The following is a 14,742-nucleotide window of genomic DNA, read 5'->3' on the forward strand; positions in this document are numbered from 1 at the left end:
ACCAAGTACTTGTCATCTTGAAGCTCGAAATGGGCACTCTCCAATGTCGCACCGTCTTGTGATTCCTTCAAAAGGAGCAAGGACAACAAACACTTGGAAAAACAAATGTGGTTAGTGTTAGTGCAAAACCAAACATTCAAGATGTGATTCACCAAACAAGTGTCATCATCAGGCAAAGCATATGGTTTGACAAAGGATTGTGACATGGCATGTAAGCATATCAATCGAGCACAAGCAAACAAATCATGGGGACAAGCATGTAAATGTGAGGTAGTGATGCAAATATGTGTAAGAAGAGAATAAGCATCTACCTCAAAGTCATAGCAAGCATGGGCAAAGCGCTCAATGAAAGGTCTATGGTAGGCATAAGAAGCATTCACAACACCAAATAAAATGAAGTGTCTAAACACATCGGTCAAGTGCAAGACAATCCAAGCATAATGTGCATGGGGTGTAGTGCATATCGTGTGGCACTCAACACAATGGAAAGAGCAATTGTTCATCATGTGTGAGGCAATCAAGGCAAGCATGTAGCAATCAATGGGACATGGCATATGTGAAGTGATGACATTGTTGCAACCAAACATGTGATAGGAGCAAGTAATCCAAGAATCAGATGCAACACACAAGGCATATATATCATGATGCATGGAACGTTGAAAATGACAAGTCAAAGCAAGATCTCTATCATGTGCGCAATCAAATGGTCCAAGATGACCAATAAGTCTCATGGCGCAAGCAACACAAGTAGTATGATCCGTCATATCCATGCTCAAGAAAGATGTCACCTTGAAGGCGTGTCCTTGTGTGTCCTTCACAATGCCGAAGCGCAAGCAAAAGCAATGTAGAATCGTCGTGGTAGAAGGTGGTTTGCTGTCAAGAGCTCGAATGGTCAACTCACGTGACGTGGAAGTCGACACAAAGTCCAAGTATCCTACACATGCACACAACAAAAGAAAGAACGTATGCGCATGGTAGATAAACACATCATCCATCATGATGGTTCTCTTCTCTTGCAGATAACCATTAGAAGCACAAGTGCATGAATAATATGATGCAACAATGGCAATATTCATGGCACTAGGTATATGGTGCAAAGAGGTAAGACAAGCATGCTTCACAAGAAATATGTCAAAATATCCAAATATATGTGAGAATGCTATGGGGGCAAACTCATATGCAAGACTAATAGCATTGTTGCACTCAATACATGCAAATCATCTAGCATGAGGGAGGCAACATATGGAGAGATGTGACAAGAAGCAATAACAATAATGTGCAAAGCATGTAGATAGTTGTCATCAACCGCATGAAGTGAGCAAGTATAAATCATTGGTGATGCAACAAGGCAAGCAAAGTAATCAAGTCGTGCAAACTACTGGAGCGAAGATGCAACACACTAGGGGAAATCATGGCAATCATGTCATGTGAGCAAATAATAGGCATAGACAAGGCACATGACATTTCGCAAGTACGAACACAAAGCAAGATCATAGTATCATCATAGGCATGGGGCACAAAGCAAACATGGCAATAAGAAGTGATATCTCCACCAAGCTTGCAAATACACATACATGTACTAGAATCAATCATAATGTGTAATGCAAAGCATGGGTCACAAATGCATGGCAAATGCATAGGAATGGGCATATCATGCAAAGTGAACATTGCAAGATGGGCATAGAATATGTATTGGACAATAACCCATTGCCAAGTGAGGGTCATGTAGAAGAAATGCGCGAAGTATTTGAGCAAAGAGAGCAGTGGGAAAGGCAATCCATGGGATCCCAAGTCATCATTGGTCTCTAGAGCTCATTTTGTCAACTCGTGGGATTGCGAGGTTGACAAGTATTCATGGGTACCTACACAAAAGAGACACAAACGAAAGAAATTGTGTGTGTGGTAAATGTACACATCATCCATCATGATGTGTATGTGCACGTGTGAGTAAGCACAAGGTAAGCATCGCTCAAAGAAATTTGATGCATGGTATAAGAACATGTCATCCATCATGAAAGAATAGTTATTGTGCATGACACGATGGGGATGCAAATTTAGCATAGAAGTATATGGCACATCAATATGATTTTCATTCATGGGGATCATATTGTGCATGCAAGTATTGGGATCATGCAATGGATGGGATGAATCAAAATCTCCTAAAATGTATGAGGAAACTATGGGGGTCTCCTCATGAGCAATATTGGAAACATCATATGGACAAAATGGACAACATCCAAAACAATGCATATCCGAAGCTAGTTGGTCATGGCATGGCATATGAGATAAATGATGCAAAGGGAGCATATCAATATCATCACAAGAAAAACAAATGCCAATAACCATGGGCTTGTCATCTATGCCATATGTGCAAATTGGGTTTATTTTAATGGCATATGCATAGTCACTACGATGAGATTGCAAATATGACATATGATTGATCTCATTCATAGCATATGACAAGGCAAGCGGATTGTCAAACATGATGTGACCTAAAGAATTGTCACAAGAAATCCTATGTAACATGGCATCACAACCAATAGACTCCACATGACAATCATCAAACTCATCAAAAATGGGTAAATCATCGCATGGGGAAATCATACTAGCATGAAGCATGGTAATAGGTTGATCAACATCATGCAAGCAATCAATGTCAAGAATGTCCACTACTAGGACTAGAGCATCACCGTCACCTATGTTACCTTTGTCATTCCACTCAAGTGGTGTAGGTGAGGTGGGAAAGACCAAATGGTGGTCATCTTCATCTTGATGGAACCATGTGGGGGGTGCATCATATTCCACCATGGCCATCGTCTTGTCCAAAGGAAGGACGTAGTCGTCGCGAATCGCGCATCATCATATATGGGACCTAGCACCAAATGAGAAGACACAATAGAGGTAGAGGTTAAGTTGTTAGAAATCGAAGTGGCCTCACTCCATCTATGTGGTGGTTCACTCACTCCCTCAAGGTAGGTGCACTCAAAGTCACATATGGTGGAGTCACTCATCTCACTCGAGTGGTGGGGGTTGTGGCTCTCCTCACATGGGAATTGGGGCAACTCATCATATATGGGGCTAGTGGTGAAGACACTCTCACTCTCAATATGGTGGCACAAGTCACTCAAGTCATCATACGTCACCGTGGTCGAAGGGAAAATCCCATGCTCAACCATCTCGTTGTTGTCACCGTGGATGAAGGCCGAAGATGGCACATCATCACTCTCGCCTCCTAAGATGGAAGCATCATCCTTGCTCGTCACCAAGTCGCTCGCCTCGAAAGCTTGGTCCTTGAAGGCCTCAAGAGTCGTACTCGTCGCCGTGCCATCTTGAAAAAGAGTCGTGGAGGACTCGGCATCATCAATGCCACAAAGAGGGATGGCGGTGAAGTCGAACTTGGGAGCATCGTCTTGGAGCTCGTCGGGCTTGGACATCTTGGTGTTACTAGCCTCATGCTCGTCGTCTTTGAGCTTGGTCTTCGAGAAGTGTGCTTGGGGTGGAGAAGCCTTGGCCTTCATGAGTTCTTGTTCTGCCTTGAGAGCACCAATGTAGTTGTCATCGAGGGACTTGTAGTTCTCGAGGAAGATAGTCTTGGAGATGTCGTTGTTCAATCCCATCATGAAGTGGAACTTCATTGACATGGGGTCGTCCACAACGGCTCGTCGCAAGGATTTCTTCATCTCCTTGAAGTACTCGTCGATGGACTTGGATCCTTGGATGGTGTTCTCCAATTGGCGTAGAAGTTGTTCCGTGTAGGTTGGAGGCAAAAACTCTCGCCGCAAAGCTTTCTTCGTCTTGGGCCAACTCATGTCGTAGCTCTCCGAAGGTGTGTGAAACCACCATGTTGAGGCGTAGTCGTGGAAGTTTCTTGTGGCGCACTTCACTTGATCTTTGGGAGGAACTTGATGTAGCTTGAGGTAGTCGTCCATTAGGTGCTCCCACTCGAGATACTCCTCGGGTTCTTGAGTCCCATAGAAAGGAATCTCATGGTCGGTGTCGAGGTCGTAGTAGCTCGTGGAAGTCGCGGACTTGAGCTTGGGGAGCTTCTCTTGAGCGTAGTCTTGAGGTGCTTGTTGGCGAAGATGCTGTATGTCCATAGGCGAAGATGCCTTGAAGTCGCTTGGCGAAGATGCCAAGGGAGATGGTGAAGTCGTTGAGCGGTTGTTGGTGTTGAGCTCTTGACCTTCACGTTCGTGGTGGTGATGGTGTCGATGCCGATGTGACCTTGCCGGAGATGGTAGCTCGTCGGCATGTGCTCTTGAGCGTCTTCTCGAAGATGAGGAGTATCGCTTGTAGGACTTGAGGAGGGCTTTGATCTCCTCCATTTGAGCATTCATCTTTGCGTCGTTGGAGTTGTTCATGGCATCGAACTCGTTGTTGTTGTTGTTGTAGACCGAGGGTGAAATACCTTGCCTATCCATCACAAGACTCGAGTAGAGGTGAGTAGGAAATGAGATAAACAATACCAAGTTACCTTTTCCCAAAGTCGAGGATGTATCCTGTTTCACTCAATGTGAGATGAAAGAATACTGGAATTGGTACCAGACATGTTCACTCACACCTACAAACTAAAGCTTATGCAGTAGCTCGGCGAGGATAGTGGCACAAAAATTTGATGCAAAATGTTAGCAAGAGTCAATAATGTTGAAATAGATTCACAAATTCGCAAGTGAAACAAGTAGACCAATAGCAATATGTGGCACACGGAAACACACACACGGATAGATAAATGGGGTCGTGCAACCAAGCAATGAGCACAAAATGTGGAGTCCACGGAAAATGCTCGTGTTGCACAACTCAAGAGAGACGCTAGCACAATAGCTCAATAGGCGGATACGCCACTTGTGCACAACCTATAAGATGCAAAATGGATACACTTTCTATCCCAAGTATGCTATATATGTATGGTTCCCGGTGTTTCTCACACAATGATCCAAGATGATCAAGTATGATACCATATGATATATTGTAATGCACTATGATACGATGCTATGGCTCTTGCTTACAAGCTCTTTGTTCACTCTTTTTCTTTGCTTAAAAGCTTATTCTTTTTTTTGTATGGCTACGATGCACAAACCAAGATCACAATTGTGTATATGCAGGAACAATCTTGTGACACAAGTATGATGATACCAATATGATATGGTATGTATGCAATGGAAGGTGTAGATCACTAATGTGCACAAGTAACGTTGCCGGCAATACTCAAATGGCTAGTCTCGATAGGCAAGTGACGCAAAATGGGCTAGGGGTTAACAATTCCAATTGCAAGGGGAATATACAATGGTGTCATCGAGGTTACCATCCGTTGTGATGATGAGAGGCGATGTTGTCCATGTCAACCCGTTCCTCATTAGCCGAAACACCTTAGGAAACAGAAAAACCACAACTCAAAATCTCAAGGACAAAAGTCAAATGGTGGTAGCGGGAATGCGGTGGTGGTTTTGCGGAAGCTAAATGGGATGGAGAAAATGCAATGATGGGTTTTGAGATGCAATGCGGAAGTCGAGGGTGACTATACATGGTGTTGGAGTTCGAAGCACGGTCCCTAAGTAGCCGAAACACCTTAGGAGACACAACTCACAACACAAACAAAATTGGGTTAGGTTGGGTTGCCGGAAGTGTATGGTAGGCAAGCCTATGCGGAAGTTATGTTGGTGGTGGTAGTTGATGAAGAAGCAACCGTCCCTAAGTAGCCTAAACACCTTAAGAGACTCGAATCACTACTCAAGCAACCACAAATGCTATAAGGAACAAAATGGGTTAGGTTGCGGCAGTCGGTGGTGGATATGCGGATGATATGGTGGAAGCCCTAGGCAAAGATGACAAATTGCCAAAATTTTGATGGAGTCAAACGGTGATGTAACCTATCTATATGGATAGAGGATGTCAGTAGCTACTCAACGAGCTAAAGAACGCGAAAATCGGACTCCGAATGTGAAAGTTATGGTCAAAACGGTGAAACACGGGAGGCTGATTCTTCAGGGGTCGGACATCCGGGGTTGGGTCCGGATTTCCGGGGGTCAGTGTCCAGAACCGTGCAGATTTTTTGCTCCAGGAGCCGGATGTCCGGCCAGATAGCCCGGATGTCTGGCCTGAGGCCCGGATGTCCGGCCCGACGATTCCAGATCGGGATTTGGACTTTGAAACTCGATTTGGGGCGGAAATGGATGATTGCAAGGGAAAAATTGGAGAGATTTTGTGGATGGAAAGGGGGAAAAGATGGGGGAGATGCTAGATCCACTTGAAATCAAGCAAATCCATGGATCAAAATCAACAAAACATCATCAAACCAACAAATCACAAAAAAAATTGGGGGCTATTTTTGGTGGGGATTTTCGAATATAAGACGAAATCAAACAAAACAAGGCTAGAAAATGGTGGGAGGGACTCCAAATACGTGATCAACGTGGCTCATGATACCATATGATACGGGGCTAACCCGGTGTAGGCCGATCTTTCATGATTGGAGTGGGTTCCCTCGAAGAACACAATGAACACGGGGAAGAACAGAGAGAAATCACAAGGGGGAACACTCAAGAACAAGTCCAATCACACATCCACTAGACAATCAAACACACAAGATCCACAAGGTACATGAACAACAAAGGGAAAGATATAAGGTAAAGTTCATCTCCACGAGGAGGTCTTGAGGGGGGGGGGGGGCGCCCAAGAGGGGGTCTTGATGATATATCCCGCAGGATCTTCTCCTAGATGGAGGTCTTGGCCTCCATAAGGAGTAGTAGTCTCTCTCTCTCTCAAGAGTAGAGTGGTACAAGGAGCAAAGCTCTCTATCAAATGAGCTATCACTTTGCTAACCCTAGAAAGGATAAGGGGGAGGTCTATTTACAGTCTAAGCCTCGAAGAGGTAAGTGGAAAGGGATACATGGGCCTCTGGCCCGTGGCTGCGCGCAGGCAGGCGCCGGATGTCCGGGCTGGGGGCCGGATGTCCGGCCGTTCGTGGCGCCGGATGTCCGGGGCTCACGCCGAATGTCCGGGCTGAAGTGGCCAAGCTTCGGGTGCGTTCTGTCGTCGACGCCGGATTTCCGGGCTGGGCCGGATGTCCGGACTATGGCCGGATGTCCGGGGCCTGTAGGTACTTGGCAGCTGGGCGGCTGCTGTGGGTGAGGTTCCAGGGGCCGGATGTCCGGGTCCTGGGAGCTGTCTTCGTCTTCTTCTTCCGTCGTCGCTTCCATGCTTCTCTCGCGGATGGTGTAGTTGTTCCTTGGCGCTTGCACTCCTCCTCGTCGTCCGTAGTGTTCCGACAATACCTATGCATGCACACGAGTGGAGTGTCAAGTAGTATACCATCCTCGAAGGTGTCAAGTGAGCACGTGTAAAGGAGATGATTCACCTTTGTGTATGTGAAGTAGATGTCGCACGTGTCACTCGCTGAATGGACTCTTGACATGGTGATGTCCATAGGATGCTCTGCATCACTGTTGGGGCCCGCGGCAGTCCGCACTTGCACCTTGGCTTCGCCTTGAAGCCAAGTCCGAGTGCGCCTTGGGTCCGGAGGCTACTGTCGGCATCCTGGGAACGGGGGTCCCCAGACTTGCCTGCCTGCGGCCCGTGGCGTGGCTCCACCCACGGCCCTGTACGGCCCATCTTCACCAACAAACACTCAAGACCCTCGCAAGGGGCCAAGCCTCGCGAGGGGCCAAGCCTCGCGAGGCGGACGACACAAGACCTCCTCGGGGCGGCCTCACCAGGCTGGCTCGCGAGGGGCGGAGAGATCAAGGCCGCGGCCACCTCGCGAGGTTCCCGTGACGTATGCCATGACGACCGGGGCCAGGCGGGCGCCAGCGCGCAGTGTCCTCACTTCCTCTTTGGTGCTAAAGAGGCAAGCGCAGGCGAGGAGTCCCGAGGCATGAGGCAAAGGTTCCCATATCAGTGCAACGAGACCAAGAGCAGAAGGACGGCAAGACGGAGGTCACCATGGAGCCCAAGACGGCGTCACCACCAGAGCCTTTGGCAGGCGAAGACCACCTTTAGTCAGGATAACTTGTACTAGTTGTCTCCCTTCAAATTCGGCCGTTGTGGGATCCCTTCCCGCTCAATATTTGGTAAGAGGACCAGGGCCTCTATAAATAGGACTAGCCACCACCTTAGCAAGGGGACGGATCATTCAGACCACCAGCCACCTCACAAGCTTACCAAGCACAAGAGCACCTCTCCTCAGGGGGCTGTTCTTCCCTTGTAACTGTTCATCCTCAGCCCAAGAGGCAATCCACCACACCACACTGGAGTAGGGTATTACACCACATTGGTGGCCCGAACCAGTATAAACCTTGTGTCTCTCGTTTAGTGAGTTCGACGCGCTGAGCTTTGAGATCGCGGTAAGGGCGTGAGCTAGGGGGAGGAGAGATCTTCGTGCGCACCCCAGTGTTCGAACCTCAAGGGTTTTGCTGGAACACGAAATCCGACAGCCCTCTCCCAAATGCTCCTTTTATTCTCCTTTCCCTCTTCCTTTAGTATCCTAGGGAGGAGGAGTAGAGAAAGGAAAAGAGGGGTTATTGGGTTTTTATCTTTTTTCAATCCTATACCGGCAGGCAATTGTCAAATTTTAATTCAAACAAAGTAAGCTCTCGAGTCCATCTTTGTGTTCTGTAATGCTTGTACTTGTGTTAGCATATGAATGAAAAAGATGAACCTTGCCGAGATGTGTATGTACATGCAGAGGTCGAGTGCCTCCTTAATAAAAATAAATGAGTTTTCTCCGGCAGGATATCTTGACGGCACCCTCTTTGTCTGCCTGAGAGCTACGTCTGCTGGGGAACAGACAGAGGGGCCAGCCCCCCGCCAACTCTTTTTATCAAAGGCCACTGCGACCATCCTGACCGAAGCAACGTTCGAGTCATGGATGGGAGCACCTAAGTTTCAAGAGAGAGGCGAGGGTTTCTCATGCGAAGTTATAGCCTTACAGAACACTAATGGACAAGAGGTAAACTTATCTGTTTTTCTTTGCCGGGGATCGCTGCGCCGTGCAGTCTTCTCGTCCTTTGTCGAAGCCATGTTCACGGTATGAACATGCAATTCCATGAAGATGAGAATGAATGCAGGATGATCCTATCTATATGCATATGCAAATGCTCATGAAATGCTTATGCAGTGATCTGGGTGTGCTCGTGCATGCATGCAATCTTAGTTGGGCCCCCCTACAACGCTTCTTTATTTTCTCTTGCACGGGTCATCGCCCCGGCTTTGTACAAGGGGTTACATGCAGCTAAGGCAAGGCCTGTACAAAAGGGTGGCTGCCGGGCAGTGCCCGACAGCCTCGCGCCTTACGGGTAGTACTTATGGTGATGCTCAATATTCCATGAGTTTTGCAACTGAGTGCCATCTCCGGTCTCCAGATGGACTGCGCCGGGTCTGGTGACTCGTACCACCCGGTAAGGGCCTTACCACTTTGCTGATAGCTTGTTTGTACCCTTGGCGGACTGAATGCGCCTAAGGACAAGGTCACCTTCCTCAAAACACCGGGCGTGAACCCTGTGGCTATGATAGCAATGTAGGGCCTGCTGGTAGCATGCAGCACTCGTAGCAGCCCGGAGACGGTTCTCCACGAGTAGCACAGCATCGTCCCGTCGGTGCTGATCTTGCGCCACTTCATCATAGGCAAGCACTCAAGGGGACCCGTAAATGAGTTCCGTGGGGATAACTGCTTCTGCCCCGTAGACTAGGGAGAAGGGAGTCTGCCCCGTAGCTCGGTTAGGTGTCGATCTGAGGGACCAGAGAACTACCGGCAGCTCCTCGATCCACCGCCTGCCGTGCTTCTGCAGCGTATCAAAAGTTCTTGTCTGGAGTCCACGAAGCACTTCAGCGTTCGCCCTCTCAGCTTGTCCATTGCTTCGGGGGTGTGCCATAGAAGCGAATGAGATCTTGCATCTGAGGGCATGAACGTATTGCATGAAGGCGTGGCTCGTGAACTGGGTGCCGTTGTCAGTGATGATCCTTGCCGGAACTCCGAAACGACAAACCAATTCTTTCAAGAACTTGATAGTTGACCGAGCAGTCACCTTTCTCACGGCAGTCACTTCCGGCCACTTTGTAAACTTGTCGATGGCAACGAACAAGAATTCAAAGCCCCCGATTGCTCGGGGGAAGGAGCAGAGGATATCGAGCCCCCAGACTGAAAATGGCCATGATAGAGGGATTGTCTAAAGTCCTTGGGCATGCAGGTGTGTTCTCTTGGAATGGAACTAGCAGGCTACACATGTCATGACGAGCTCAACTGCATCTTGGAGGGCTGTGGGCCAATAGAATCTTGCGGGAATGCTTTCCCAACTAATGCCCTTGATCCAATGTGTGACCGCACATTCCTCTGTGAATCTCGGCCAGCGGTTCCTTTCCATGCTCTCGGCAGACACACTTCAATTTCACACCGTTGGGCCTCCTTCTGTACAGAGTGTATCGATAAACTGATACATACTGGCCATCCGGGCTACATTCTCAGCTTCATCTTGGTCGCCGGGAAGTTCTCCAGTTTGGAGGAAGTGGACAATGTCTTGCTCGGCAACGAGGACTAGCGACACCTCCTCTGCTGTGGGAGCACCATCCTCGTTCGCGCGGTCCATAGGTGATGAGGACATCAATACCATTGTTACACCCGCAACCCCTGCTACTATACATACTGGACCGATTACTAGAGCTCGCGCACGCCAATTAAATTACCAGGTACTTTTGTTTCTTGGTAATGATTCTAATGTTCATGAGAATATGATGCTGCCTAAATTGGATACATTTGTTTTGCTTACAAATGAAGGGCCTACCTTGGAGAAGGATGAACATTGGAGCAAGAACAAGCATGGAGTTGATGCCATGCGCAAGGGAGACAAGAACAGAGTTTCAAGTGATGATTTCAGGACTTTGAAGCCACCATAATGAGTGCATGAAGCCTTGGACGAAATATACAAGATGCCACCTCATAATTTTCATCCAGAGGCTATTCTAGGTGCTGCGTCACCTTATTTCTGGGCCAGGCCCATGTAATTTCGAAATACTTCAATATAGGCTGTTTTTAGAGTCCGTATGTGTGGGGAAACAAGAGTTAGGTTGGGTTTCGGACCCCTCCTCCAAGGGCCACGAAACCCCCCCCTCTTCCTCCATATATACAGCCCCTAGGGCATCGTTTAGACTTTGGGGTTTTGTTTAGATTAATAGTTCTCCATAGCTGCAACTTCGCGTACTTCGTTTGTGTTCAACGACCAGACAAAGGCATCACAGAACCCCACCTTGATCAATAAAGCTTTCCTCTTATATTCGCAATATCCAGATTGCAATCTTAGTTTCTTGCTTGTTCTTCGTTTGCCTGCAGGAAACAGACCTTCGTGGTCAGGTTGATCGTGCTCCGGCGTGGTCAATAACCTCTCGGAGTTGGTTTAGCGATTGCTAAGGTGCGACGTCCTCGCACGTTCGTAGTCGGATCGTCAAAGTCGACTTCCTCCAAAACGATAGCCACCATCTCATCGAAAGACGGGACACCTTTGCCTATATCAAGTGGTATCAGATTTCCAGGTTGCTCGGTGAGATTTTACAGTTTTTTGTAGTTTCGATCGAGTCTGTTCTTCATACCTATAGTCCACGAAAAAAAATTAGGGTTAGTTCATCTTATCCGAACCAATCTGAGCCTTTGCATAATCTTTTCTGTATTTGCTTTGTTGAATTTGCGGTTGCATCGTCGTGTCAAGTTGCTGGTCCTAGCGTCTAGTACTTTAGAGTTTCGAGTTCTGTTCACAAGTTGTCACGCCGCCGCCACACCATCGTCATCACCGCTGCCATATACCACCATTGTCATCACCGTTGCCATATACCACCATCATCATCACCGCTGCCATATACCACCATCGTCATCACCGCTGCCATATACCACCATCGTCATCACCGCTACCATATACCACATATCCACCGCCATCACGCTAATCCGAGTCCACCTCCATCACAGATTCGCCTCCAGTCCGTGTTCCATCGCCCTGCAAATATCCGCCACCAGTCCAAGTTTCCACCAGATTCATCTCCGCCACCAGTCCTAGTCCGAGTCCAGTAATTATTGCTTTGTTCTTGATTTATAGAATCACGCGATACTCCGAGTCGTGACAGAGTAGGACTCCCCAACGTCTGAGCCATCCGCAGAAGAAAAATAGTTCCAGTTTCAAAAAAAAACTAAGTCTGGAAAATTCTGGCTAGGCAGTTTTTCGGACATTTGTAGACTTTTTTCGGGAAAAAATTGTTGCGGAGCAAAAAAAAGAGGGAAAAAGTGCAAAAAAAGGGAAAAAAGAAAAAAATTCAGAGTGTGCTCCTTCCTTGTTTACGTGCAGCGCCGTGATTTTGTTAGTGTTCTAGGCTCGCGTCTCTAGTATGGTCTAGCCTAGGACCAGCACAGTACCGTCGTTGAGTGGTTATTCAACTTTGCATCTCTGAATTGATTATTGCTGACCCTTTTTGCTACCATATTATAAGCCTTCCCAGCTCCACATACATCTACATCGTGCGTTTGACTCTCCCTGGTAATCGCTCTATCCAAGCTTTGAGAGTTTTGACTACATCGGTTGCCGATCACCGCCTGCTGCTGGGTAAGAACTGGTAACAATTTGAGATTTGCTTAACGGATTTGTGACACCCACCACCACCACTTGTAGTAGTCTATAGGATCATATTCTTGTGTGTTTCTATTGCTGCTAACCATGCCAGGATCACAAGCGAGATTGACTGGGAGAACTTAACGAACAAGGAGCTTCATGATAAGTTTCAGCAAATGATGACTGAACAGGTGCAAGATGTGCTGAACAACTTTGAAGAGGCCATGGAGAAGATCACTGGCCTTGAGAAGACGTTTGAAACAAAGCTCGATAACATATTTAATGAACTGCTTGCGTGTCTTCCACCACCGGCTGCGCCTGCCGCACCTCTGCAACAACAACAACAACAACAACAACAACAACTACCTCCATGTCGGGAAACAGCCCTCCGCCGAGCGAGTCGTGTCCCTCTTCAGCCTGGCCAAACTGCTGGTGCTGCTGTTGATACTTCTGTGGCTCCTGCTACTCATGTGGAGGAGGATGATTATGCGGGAGATTATGAGTATGAGGTTGATCAAAATCAGAACTACGTGCAACCACCAGCACCACAACCACCAGGTCGTCCACATGCAAATAATGGCAATGTTAGGGCTCCCCCTCTGGTACGAGATCATGACCATCTCCCTAAACTGAAATTGAATATTCCACCATTTGAGGGTAGATATGTTCCTGATATATATCTTACTTGGGAGTTCAAAACTGAACAACGATTTACATGTTTACAATATCCTGAGGAGAGACGTGTTCCTGATGCTATTTGTGCTTTCACTAGCTTTGCATGTGTTTGGTGGTCTGAACATTGTAGATTATATCATGTTCCAGCTACTTGGGCTGCTTTGAAAACTGCTATGCGTACTCGTTGGGTTCCACCATATTATCAACGTGAATTACTTCAAAAATTGCAGCGCTTAAGACAAAGAAAAAATTCCGTAGAAGAATATTATCAGGAATTACAAACTGGCTTGATTAGATGTGGTATTGTTGAGGAGAATGAAGCTATGCTTGCACGTTTTATGGGTGGATTAAATAGAGAGATTCAGACCATTCTAGAGTATAAGGATTATAATAATATCACTCGTTTATTCCATCTTGCTTGTAAAGCTGAACGTGAAGTGCAGGATCGACAGGCATTGGCGCGAACTAACTTTTCTGCAGGTCGACCTTCATCATGGACACCACGTGCATCATCTACTTCCACTGCACCATCACCTCCTTCAGGTGCCACCTCCAACCGTGATACAAGAAAGCAGGCACAACCACCACTATCTGCCAAGAGCACACCTGTCGGGCCTGCACAGAGCCATTCTTCTTCCATGGCGTCAACAGGGCACACAAGTGATATTATTTGTCGTCGTTGTAAGGGAAGAGGACATTTTGCGAGAGAATGCAAATCTCAGCGTGTGATGATTGCTACTGAGGATGGTGGGTATGAGTCCGCTACTGACTATGATGAGGAGTCTTTGGCTCTTATTACACATGAAGAACACTGTGGAGATGATTCTGATCATGAGACGCAATACATGGCTGCTGAAGATGCTGACATGTATGAATTTTTAGTTGCTCAACGTGTTTTGAGTGTGCAGGTTACACAAGCTGAGAAAAATCAGAGGCATAATTTGTTCCATACAAAGGGAGTTGTGAAGGAACGTTCTATTGGCATCATCATAGATGGAGGGAGCTGCAACAACTTGGCTAGCATGGAGATGGTGGAGAAGCTATCTCTCACCACAAGACCACATCCACATCCTTACTACATCCAATGGTTCAACAACAGCGGCAAGGTTAAGGTAACACGTACTGTTCGGGTGCATTTTAGTATCTCTACATATGCTGATTATGTTGATTGTGATGTGGTACCTATGGAAGCATGTTCCTTATTACTTGGTAGACCATGGCAATTTGATAAAAATTATGTACACCATGGTAGAAACAATCAGTATACTCTTGTTCATAAGGATACAAATATTACTTTGCTTCCTATGACTCCTGATTCCATTTTGAAAGATGATATTCATAGAGCTAATAAAGCAAAACAGGAGAAAAATAAGAGTGAAAATCAGATTGTGGCAAAAGAATTTGAGCAACAAATGAAGCCAAATAATAAACCATCTAGTGTTGCTTCTGAAATTAAATTGAAAAGTGCATGTTTACTTGCCACCAAATC

The sequence above is a fragment of the Triticum aestivum genome, chromosome 7D (assembly GCF_018294505.1).
Source record: "Triticum aestivum cultivar Chinese Spring chromosome 7D, IWGSC CS RefSeq v2.1, whole genome shotgun sequence".
In the NCBI taxonomy this organism is placed as follows: domain Eukaryota; kingdom Viridiplantae; phylum Streptophyta; class Magnoliopsida; order Poales; family Poaceae; genus Triticum; species Triticum aestivum.